The sequence below is a fragment of the Emys orbicularis genome, chromosome 5 (genome assembly GCF_028017835.1).
Source record: "Emys orbicularis isolate rEmyOrb1 chromosome 5, rEmyOrb1.hap1, whole genome shotgun sequence".
Classification (NCBI taxonomy): domain Eukaryota; kingdom Metazoa; phylum Chordata; order Testudines; family Emydidae; genus Emys; species Emys orbicularis.
This window is the reverse complement of record NC_088687.1, coordinates 94,428,374-94,438,095: the sequence shown is the minus strand read 5'-3', so window position 1 is coordinate 94,438,095 and position 9,722 is coordinate 94,428,374. Positions and strand designations below refer to the sequence as shown.

Here is a 9,722-nt window from a genome sequence, read left to right as displayed (position 1 = left end):
AGAAGGCTTGAATGAAATATGAAAAGATAATCTAAAAATGATTTATAGGACTGTAGATGGTACCAGAGAAAAAATCATGGGGTGGCAGGACTGTGAAAGGAATTAGTGAAATGTTTATCATTTACTAAGAAGTGATACCACAAAATGGAAGTCCTCATTATATCTGTAAATTCCTCTCAAACCAAGGCTTCCAATCAAATTCCCCTTTCCAATCTACAAGGCATATTTTTATCTGCAGTGCAGATCTCTATTGGATATTCTATAATCATTCTGTGCACCAAACTTGCAGTGACATCAAAGGGAGTCCTATGGACAAGATATAAGCAGACAAATTAAATAGCAACATGTGGAATATGATTCAGAGAGAATTGTGATTTAGTTGACTATCTCAAAAATTTTAAACAGACATTTCAGCCCACACTCATTTCAGAGTGTAGGGTATTTATTTATTTATTTGTGGATTTAAGAAAATAAGAGAATAATGCAGATGCTCTTGCTCCACTTTAGCTGCAGGGTATCATTGACTTTATTGCTTTTCAGCTAGAGATAATTTTAAACAAGAAAAAAAGCAAGACAATATAGCAGTTAGAATGGTCTTTTTCTGGCAGATCTAGAAAAAATTATTCTTGTGGCTTTTTAATGATAAAAAAGTGATGTGGAAAGCAGCCAAAACTAGTTCCTTAACAGTATAGGAACAGTACAAATAAAGAACAGTGAACAATTGTTTCCGCTGTATTAAAAATCAAAGTACAAACTGCTCTATCTCTTCATAATGAACAACTAACTGTGTTTCCTTTCTGTAGTAAAACAAAGAACTATTTATAACCCAATAGTGCTTATATAATTTATGAACCTCTGCATTTCCTTTAGATCAATCTTGGTCATTTGATTACAAAACTACTAACAAAAATGCTACTTGAAGCCTCTTTTCTGTATAAAAGTAAATGCCAATAGCAAATATCCCACTGGGCTAACAATGCTTTGGACTTATGTAACACTTTCCAGATGACATTTGGAAGGTGTGTTTTACAAACATTACATTAATCTCACAACACCCATGTGTAGCAAATATTAGTCTATTTTACAACGAGGGAAAGTGTGGAACAGAGAGATTATGACTTGTCCAAGAGCACACAGGAAAGTCTGTGATGATGGCAGGAAAAGAACCCAGATTTCATCCTGTGCTACAGTCACAAGACTAACTTTATCCTCTAGAACAGTGGTTTTCAACCTTTGGAAATCTCAGACATAGTCCCAGGGGTCTGCAGACCACAGGTTGAAAACCACTGTTCCATGGTAACGACAACCTTTTGTGGACCCCTTGGACATAGTCTGCAGACCCCCCCAGTGGTCCGTGGACCACAAGTTGAAAACCACTCCTCTAGAAGAAGTAGAATCTTCCACAGAAGGATTTGTTTTTATTTTTATTACAACAAAACATGGTTCAGAAATGGGTCAGCTGGCCTGGCTAAAAATGTGTGCTAAACAAGAAGCAAAATTAGCCCCTTTCAAATCCTAAAGGATTTGTTTTTCAAGCTGTTAAAAGAGCATTTCATTGGGAGTTAGCAGCCAAAATGATGTACAATATTTACAAATTTAAGAGTAAGAGAAAGTGGACGTTGACTCAGTACACTAACAATACTGAATGTGTGTTTGGATTTTTTAAAGTTTTCAGGTTTCATATCTTGTATGGCACATCAATGTAATTTCAGTTAAAATAGGGTATTTTGCGGGGAGGGGAAATACGTATACTAACTGAAGTACCAGAAGGACTAAGAATACATACATAAGATGAATTCTTTGGAATACAAAGGTTATTTATATTGGAGGCTGACTTTTTTTGCTCGGTGAGATTTTTCCAAAATCCACCTATTATTTTACCACTAATGTTCACAAAATTTGTGCCAGAGTTGGGTGTGGCTCCTACCACTCAGAGCATCAGTTGAGGGAAGGGGGAGAGGCACACTTCAGCAACACAAGCCATTCACTTATTTCCTCAAAACTAGATTTTTGTCTTGAAATAGAGAAGTATCTAATAGTCTCTTACTAGTCCAAATTAAAACAATCAAAATGAAAACTTATATGTTATATAAATACTGGACCAAATCCTTTACTGTCCCTTATTCAGGGCTGTATTATGCCATCAGTTTTTAAGTACATTTCATCATTAATTTCAATGGGAAAGACTACTTAAAAATCATTGGTATAATATAGCTCATACTACTCAGTTCTGAGTCCTCCTGAAGTCAGTGGGAATTTGAGTAAAGGCTAATATAAAAACAGAGGAACTGTCCTCACCCGTGACAAAACAAAGAGAAAAGGCATAGCAAATAGAAAAATATATGATGTTTCCAAAAGATTGTTTTGGGGAGTTTAGTCCCACCATGGAGCAGACCGGGAATCCAGTGGAAGATAGGGTCAACTTTATGACAGTCCCTAATCTCAACTGCCTTTCTGAAAAGAGAATAGATACAAAGGGTGGTTATCTGCTAGTGTCTCTCCAGCTACTGCTACAAAAAATTAGCAAGTCTTACCACCATCTCTAAGTTATAGCTGAATATGATGCACAGAGAATTAAACTCTACTGTTAGAAATATTGGCCCAAATTCATCGCTGAATATGGCCACCTTGGTTAACTGGTGCCATAAAAATTACACTGGCTGGTAGTTAGGAAATATTGACAGCCTTTTGAAATAACTGTTCTTTTTATTCTTTCCCGTTGAGACTGATATTTCAGTAAGAAAACAAAACAAAGCTGAAGCACCTTAGTTTTTTGTAGTTAAAATATAACAAGATTTTTAAAAAATGAAAGATTACAAAATGAAATAGATGCATATATATTAACGTCAAATATAACCAGGCCTGGCTAAATCAATAAAGTGGGTTTATATTTTTATGGCAGTAGCAGTTTTTGGGTTTATTCTGTTTTGAACAGCCTTTACAATCAGTTTGATGCAATACCCTAGGGGTGTGATTATCTCATAATATACCTACTCCTGCTTCTACCTTTCTGCTTAATTACATTTCATAAAGCTTTGTTCCTTATGTAAATTAGTAATTTTGTACAAAACATAACAACAAGGCAGCTTTCGCATATGGAACTACAGCTTCATCTGTTTACATAATATTTATCTTTAGTGGTCCTCTACTCAGTTAAAAATATTCCCTGGCTTCTTCCAGGTGGAAGCTTGCATACTGTTGCAAAAACAGTCTCTTCACCAGGTAGTTTATTCAGCAAGAAAAAGCACTGGTGAATTTTACAAGTTTGTTTCTTAGATATGCAAAATGTGCTTTATAAGTGCTAATTATTAGGCATTTTGCACAAAAAGATGAGCCAAATCCTTCAAAGTCCAAAATATGCAATTTACCAAACAAGAAAAGAACAAAATAACATAAAATTAAAGTTTGTAACAAAACTGCAAAATGCTGTTTGTCTCTGGAAAAGACATACTAATGTTGTTTGCCCTCTTCTCCTCCTCCAGAGTTTTTTTTTTAAACTCTAATCTACATGTGCTAATTATAGGGAATATAAATTCTGGAAACAAAATTAAGAGGATATATTGACAGTATGTGGGCTGTAAATGGAACCTGATCTATTTTCAGCACGATTTTAAAATAACCCTGTAGTTGCATGCAAATTGTGATATGAATTCATGAAATATTTTTATTACAGTAGCATCTAAGGGTTCAAATCAAAATCAGGGTCCCATTGTGCTAGATACTGTACAAACATATGTAATAGACTAGGTTCCTACAACTGAATGTTCCAGTCCTACAAATTATTCCATGTGGGTAAATCCCTGCAGTCATCTATCTGGGCATAAGGTTTGCTCACATGGTGCACCTGCCAAGACTAGGCCTAATTTGAAAAAAGATGCAACAAATGACCATGACAAAGTAAGGAAGTGGAGAGATAATGAAAATAATATCAAATAGTGACATAGTTCTTGCACAACTTGGTGGTTCCAACTCACCTGAAAGACTTTTTTTTAAATACATAAAAGTCTGCAGCACTTTCTAGTCATCATTTCATGTCAGCAATTAGGACATATATGGGTAACTTTCTAATCTATCTAGGTTTTTATACCATCACTGTAATATCTGAGTGCCTTCCAGTACTGCATTAAGCTACATGACTGCAAATCTCTCACATTGTTTGTTCTCTTATCCTCTCCCCAGAGGGAGAAGCGTGTGGAGTAGAGTGTCATCTTTTTTTTTTTTTAATACACCTGTTTCTATGTGTTTATATTAGAGGTCAAAGAAATGTGCTTTGCACATGGAGCAGAAAGTGATGCAGTTTATGATAGTCCTTAATTCCCAGGGAAGAAGGTTGTTTCCCACAGAAAAGCTTTACTCTTATTACTAAGGTTAAGATTTTGTCATAGTTATTTTTAGTAAAAGTCATGGACAGGTCACGGGCAATAAACAAAAATTCATGGAAGCCCACAACCTGTCCATGACTTTTACTAAAAATAACAGGGGAGGGACTGCCGCCCGGGGGACGGGACTGAAGCCCGAGCCCTGCAGGGGGGATAGGACTGACAGCCCGAGCCCCACCACCCGCAGGGGACTCCAGCCCCCGCTGCAGCCACTAACAGCTCCAGCCCTGCTATTGCGATGGGGGCCGAAGCCAAAGAAGTCATGGAGGTTCGTTAGTTATGGAATCCCTGACCTCTGTGCCTAAATCATATCCTTACTTATTACCGTTCTTTTGTGCCAGAGGAACAAAGTTTTCAACCGTCTTCATCTCAGAGCTTTAAATAACCTTTGAGGCATCCTGGGCCCAGGCCACAGAGTGCTTTGAAGATAAGGACTGAGACCTTAAAGTTGATTCAAAATTCTATGGGAAGCCTATGTAGAGAGCGGAGGACAGGTGTGATATGCTCATGGTAGCCTGTGTTGCTGAAGAGATGTGCTGCAGCATTTTGTGCTAGTCGTAGTTGTGCAAGTTTGAGTTTTCTAAGTGCTAAAGGTTTCATGCTCACATCTATTGCATTATGGTAGTCCAGCTGAGAAGAGACAGCATGAATAACTGAGGCCAGATCCTTGTCCGCCAGGATGAGATGGAGTCTCCTAGCTAACTGGAGATGGTAGAAAGTGTTACTTGTGGCTGTTGCAACGTGAGAGCTCAGCTTCAGCAAATCCACGAATATACCTGACCATGGACTAAACTGAGCAATTGTGGATGTGAAAACTTCAATCACAAGAGACTGCACAATGGCTGCAGACTCCTCAAAATACTTTCCTCTGATGACCAACATCACTTCCTTCAGTACTATTCAGCTGGATTCAAATCAAGGTGAAAGTCACTGTGCTCCACTAGGAGAGGAAGGCTCCTCCAGTAGTTAGGGCACTAGCCTGGGCCTTAAGTTGGGAGACAGGGTTCAATTCTCTGCTCTCCCATATGCTCCCCGAGTGACTTTGCATGAGTCACTTAAACCCAGATCTTAAAAGGTATTTAGATACCAAAATGCCTCAGTGGATCTGGGCCAGAGATCCCCATGTGGAGTGAGTGAGAGTGTGTGTTTAGGAGAAGAGGTAATGGTAATTACCCCTTCCTACCCACACGGGTGATCTGAGGATAAATACATTGGGAGCCTCCTGCAGCAATGGGAAATCATACATAAGCTGAGGGGCGAGTGGCGGCAGCTGTGACCACGGCGGGTCTGAGTTACACAGCGGCTACCCCCGGGCTGTTTGCTGCAATCTCTCTCGGCAGGGAACAGGGCAGTCCTGTTTCCCCGCCCCTGGCGATCCCCCTACGCCGGCTCCTGGCCCGTTGTTTGTGTCACGCCATTGATGATCTGGCGCGTCCCAGGCCGAGGCCCGGCTACAGCCAGCCCCGGGCAGCATCAGCGAACGGCCTAGCCCAGCCCGTCACTCGGCGGTTAGTGCCCGGGAGGGCAGCGCCCCGGCCCCTAGGCGAGAGGCTAGGAAACGCCCCCCCATCCCAGCCCCGCACCCGCAGCAGCCTGGGCAGCGACGGGCGGGGAGGGGGAACAACACTCGGCAGCTCCCCATCACCCCGCTGGTTGGCTTAGGTCACGTGCCTCCTCCCCACCAATAGTTGCGCACTCGCGGACATGGAGTCGCCCCGCGCCACTGACTGTTCCCCTAAAGGTTGCCCCGCCCCCAACGCGCGGAGAGACTAGAGCGAGGACTAGCGTGCGAGAGTGCGTGTGCGAGATCTCGCGGTAACTGCCCGCCGGTATTTAAGCTCCCAGGAGGCCAGGGCTCGGTCTCTGTTCTCTCTTCCCTCCCTGGTGGGTGAGGTGGTTCCTCGGTCCTGCCTCCCTGGCTGCGGCGGGCCGCGTGGGCAGCAGGGACTGTGCGGCCTGACTCCTCCATGGGGAGCTGGGCCCACGCAGGGTGTGGGGCGGCGGGGGTCGCTGCGCCGGCGGCTCTCGCGCCTCTCCCGCTGTGCCCTTCTGCTGCGCCCCGGATCGCCGGTAGATGCGGGAGCCGGGTGAGGCTGGCCCCGCGGGTGGCCGCTCCGGGAGCATGTCCGACGTGGCGGCAGAAATCAGGAGCTTTGTGCAGGTAGAGACGGGTCCGCTCGCGTGAGGGGCTGACGGGTGACACGGCCGTTACCTAGAGGGCTCCGCTCCGGGCTGGCCGGTGCGGCCTGTACCTGCGCGCGCCTCTGATCGCTCACTGGGGGGGGGTTAACGGCCCGGCTTGGCAGCGCAGGTCCGCTGTCTTCTCTTCGTCAGCACTGGCGATATTAACGTAACAAACAAAATCTTCATAACCTGATCTAGCCCCGCACTTGGCTCCTTGAACTATTCATTTAACACGTTGCGGAGCTAACGGCTTTGGCAAAGTATTTGGCATTTTTAATGAAGTCTAGTCCTGTCTCTTTTGATACATAAATTACTCAACGTGCGTTAAATTACTATGTTGTAAATACTCGAAAATCATGGGGAGGGGGAAGCAACTTGCACAATTAATGTTTATTTAGCAAATGGCATTTTTCTCCATGTGGACAATGAAAATTGAGTAACCCGTTTCATTTACTGGTTCTTGTCCATTTGCCCAAAGGCTGTGTCTTAAACATCACACTGCAGAGAAATTCTTAGGCACAGCTCGCTATTGGAACTTCTTTAAAAGTTGGAAACATTTCTACTAGATTTTTTTTTTTTTACTAGTTTAAAATCGTGTCACGTTTAATAGTGTTGATTCTTGTGTGTAACTATTGCCATGTGCTTTAATCTTTACACTATGCATCCGAAGAAGTGGGTTGTAGCCCACGAAAGCTTATGCTCTAATAAATTTGTTAGTCTCTAAGGTGCCACAAGTACTCCTGTTATTTTTGCGGATACAGACTAACACGGCTGCTACTCTGAAACCAATCTTTACACTGCTTGAGTACCTCATGTATACTGTTACAATATGTATCTAAGATTCCAGTGAAAAGTTACTATGCTTTTTAAAGGTGAACTTTCACTTTTTAGATATTAAATAGCCATATTAAGTGAGATGAATACAAAATTATCTTTGCTTATTAGTATTTTTTAATAATCTATTGCAGAAACATGGGTTTTTATATTTAGATATATATATTTTTAACTTACTAGGGCCGACCATGGATTAAATGGCTACCAGTTTAGGAAAGCAAATATTTATTTCCCTAAACTTGAACCATTGGCTTTTTTGCTTTAGAATCTGACTTGATTATTAATAGTCGGATTGTATACAAGGGATTTTATAGAATAAAACCCCAAATTATGGCCCTTTCATCTCACTAATTTAAGTGATCTTATGTTGCTTGTCTATTGAAAATGTTGAATTTTAAGTATTTTTTTTTAAACATCGCATAGTAACATGTCCTTTAAAATATTGTGCAGATAAATGGTCACACCTGACTGAAATGCCCATGAAGACACCTCTTAGGAATGAAGTGCCTCTGCTGGAAAGTAAGCAATTCTAATTGAATGAAAGTTAGTAGTTTGCCTTGATTCCAACTTTATGGTAGTTGGATGATAAATTAGAGGAATTTTTTATGAATTACCTACAAATCACTAAATTACAGTGAGTTTGAGAATAATAAAATGTTAAAGGAATTTTGTGATCAGTAATATTTCCCCTTTTTTGCTTTGCCCTCTTAAGGCAGACTGTGCTTTAAGTGGCCAACACAGAGGGGTATAGTAATTCTCTCTCAAACCCAGAGGTGAGATTAAAACTCTTCTCTGGATCCTGTCGGGAGGAACAAACTCATGAGGAAATCAATTTAATGTGTCCCAAATTTATTCAAAAAGGGAATTGTATCTGTTTTCTTCAGGTTCATTGACTTGAACCATTGGTGCTAGCATCAGATTACCATGCTTAGTTTTACTTTATGGTGTTAGGGAATTACTTGTGATCACATGAAGCTTTTCCTGGTTTGAGTCCTCAAGAACGTATTTATAATTATCAGATGCCTAGATGTACTTCATAGAACTTGCAAGACACTTTGACATGAATCTCCTTGAAGAGTGACAAATTCCCAGGTATGTAATATAAATAGGAGCATCAGACTGAGGTGGGTGGGTACATATTTTTCACCAGTTGAAGTAAATTCTAAATTTGTTTATCTAGCCGACCTTCCAAGGCACTTCCATGGAAACTTAACTGTGTCAAGAGAATAAACACTTCAGTGTAAGGTTGTCTGGGAGTCCTCTGCATAATAACTTTCTTCTGCAATGAATGTTTACTAGTAATAGCTGATAGTGGAATTATAGCTCTGAAGTGAATTAGTGACGCATGACTACTCAATTCAATTTATTGGCATAAAATAAGCTATAAACTTGATAGCTTGACTTTCATTCTTGGCTCTCTGGCTGTCATCTACATTACAAGTTTTGCTGATTTAGCTCAACTTTAACATACCTTTTATAGTTTAAATCCTAGTGTGGACACTCTAAAATTGAAACCTGGCTTACAGTGATTTAGCTGACCAACTTTAATTGGAAATGGCTGAGGAAAGCTTGAGGCATATTGGAGGCATGACAAATATATTGCATTTATGAATTATTTTGCTGGTGATGAAACTCTTCTTTTTTTTTAACAGGGGGAAAAAATGAACAAAACATAAGATTCAAACTTGCAGCTCCTGCTTTGATGAAAGTGTAGTAGTGATTACTGATTTCATCCATGGTCATTTAATTGTTTTCTGTAATGTATCATGTCTCAAAACAGTAAGATAAGTAATGGCTAGGACAGCACAACAATTGGTAGCTTCAGTTTGCATGGTTAAAGTTTTGACCCAGCTCATGTTTCAGTTCTGAAATGGAATAAAACTAGTGTCATTCATCTTTGAATTTACTTTGAATAACATATTTGGGGAATGTTTTTATACTATATTCAACTAATAAAGAATTTTGTAGTACAATGTACCTAGCCATTTTTTGCATGCAAATGCAGCAGAGGATTTGAAGCATGAAGAGGAGGAAGTGGATGAAGCTGAAACATTAGGAGATACAATTCCTATCCCTACATGTCATTGCTAGATGACACAGACCTTCTGAGGCATGAGTACTTCTGCTTATGCCTTGCATATCTGGGTCACAATCCAGTCAATAGGCTGCTTACACACTGAGACAAAAAGGTCACTTGTGGTCTACAGATTGAAGCAGGAGTCATTTATCAGGTGGGGCAGACTCCACCAATTAATGACTTGGGAGATCCCATGTAGTCAACATATAAAACAATTTACAAAAAAGCATAATTTACCATAAGACAAT

At 40.7% G+C, this 9,722-nt stretch overlaps 1 long non-coding RNA gene and 1 other non-coding gene across 3 annotated transcripts; both read left to right on the top strand.

Moving 5' to 3' along the window:
- Nucleotides 1-6,144: 6,144 nt before the first annotated feature.
- Nucleotides 6,145-9,372, top strand: LOC135879381 (uncharacterized). Of its 2 annotated transcripts, none has more exons than XR_010561455.1 (4): nt 6,145-6,263; nt 7,848-7,916; nt 8,417-8,489; nt 9,050-9,372. It is a non-coding gene; the product is annotated as an uncharacterized LOC135879381 (long non-coding RNA). The 2 variants fall into 2 exon arrangements; XR_010561454.1 differs by lacking the exon at nt 6,145-6,263 and adding an exon at nt 6,398-6,540.
- On the top strand, nt 8,097-8,214 carry LOC135879801 (small nucleolar RNA SNORA26). The gene has a single exon (XR_010561474.1). It is a non-coding gene; the product is annotated as a small nucleolar RNA SNORA26 (small nucleolar RNA).
- Nucleotides 9,373-9,722: the final 350 nt, after the last annotated feature.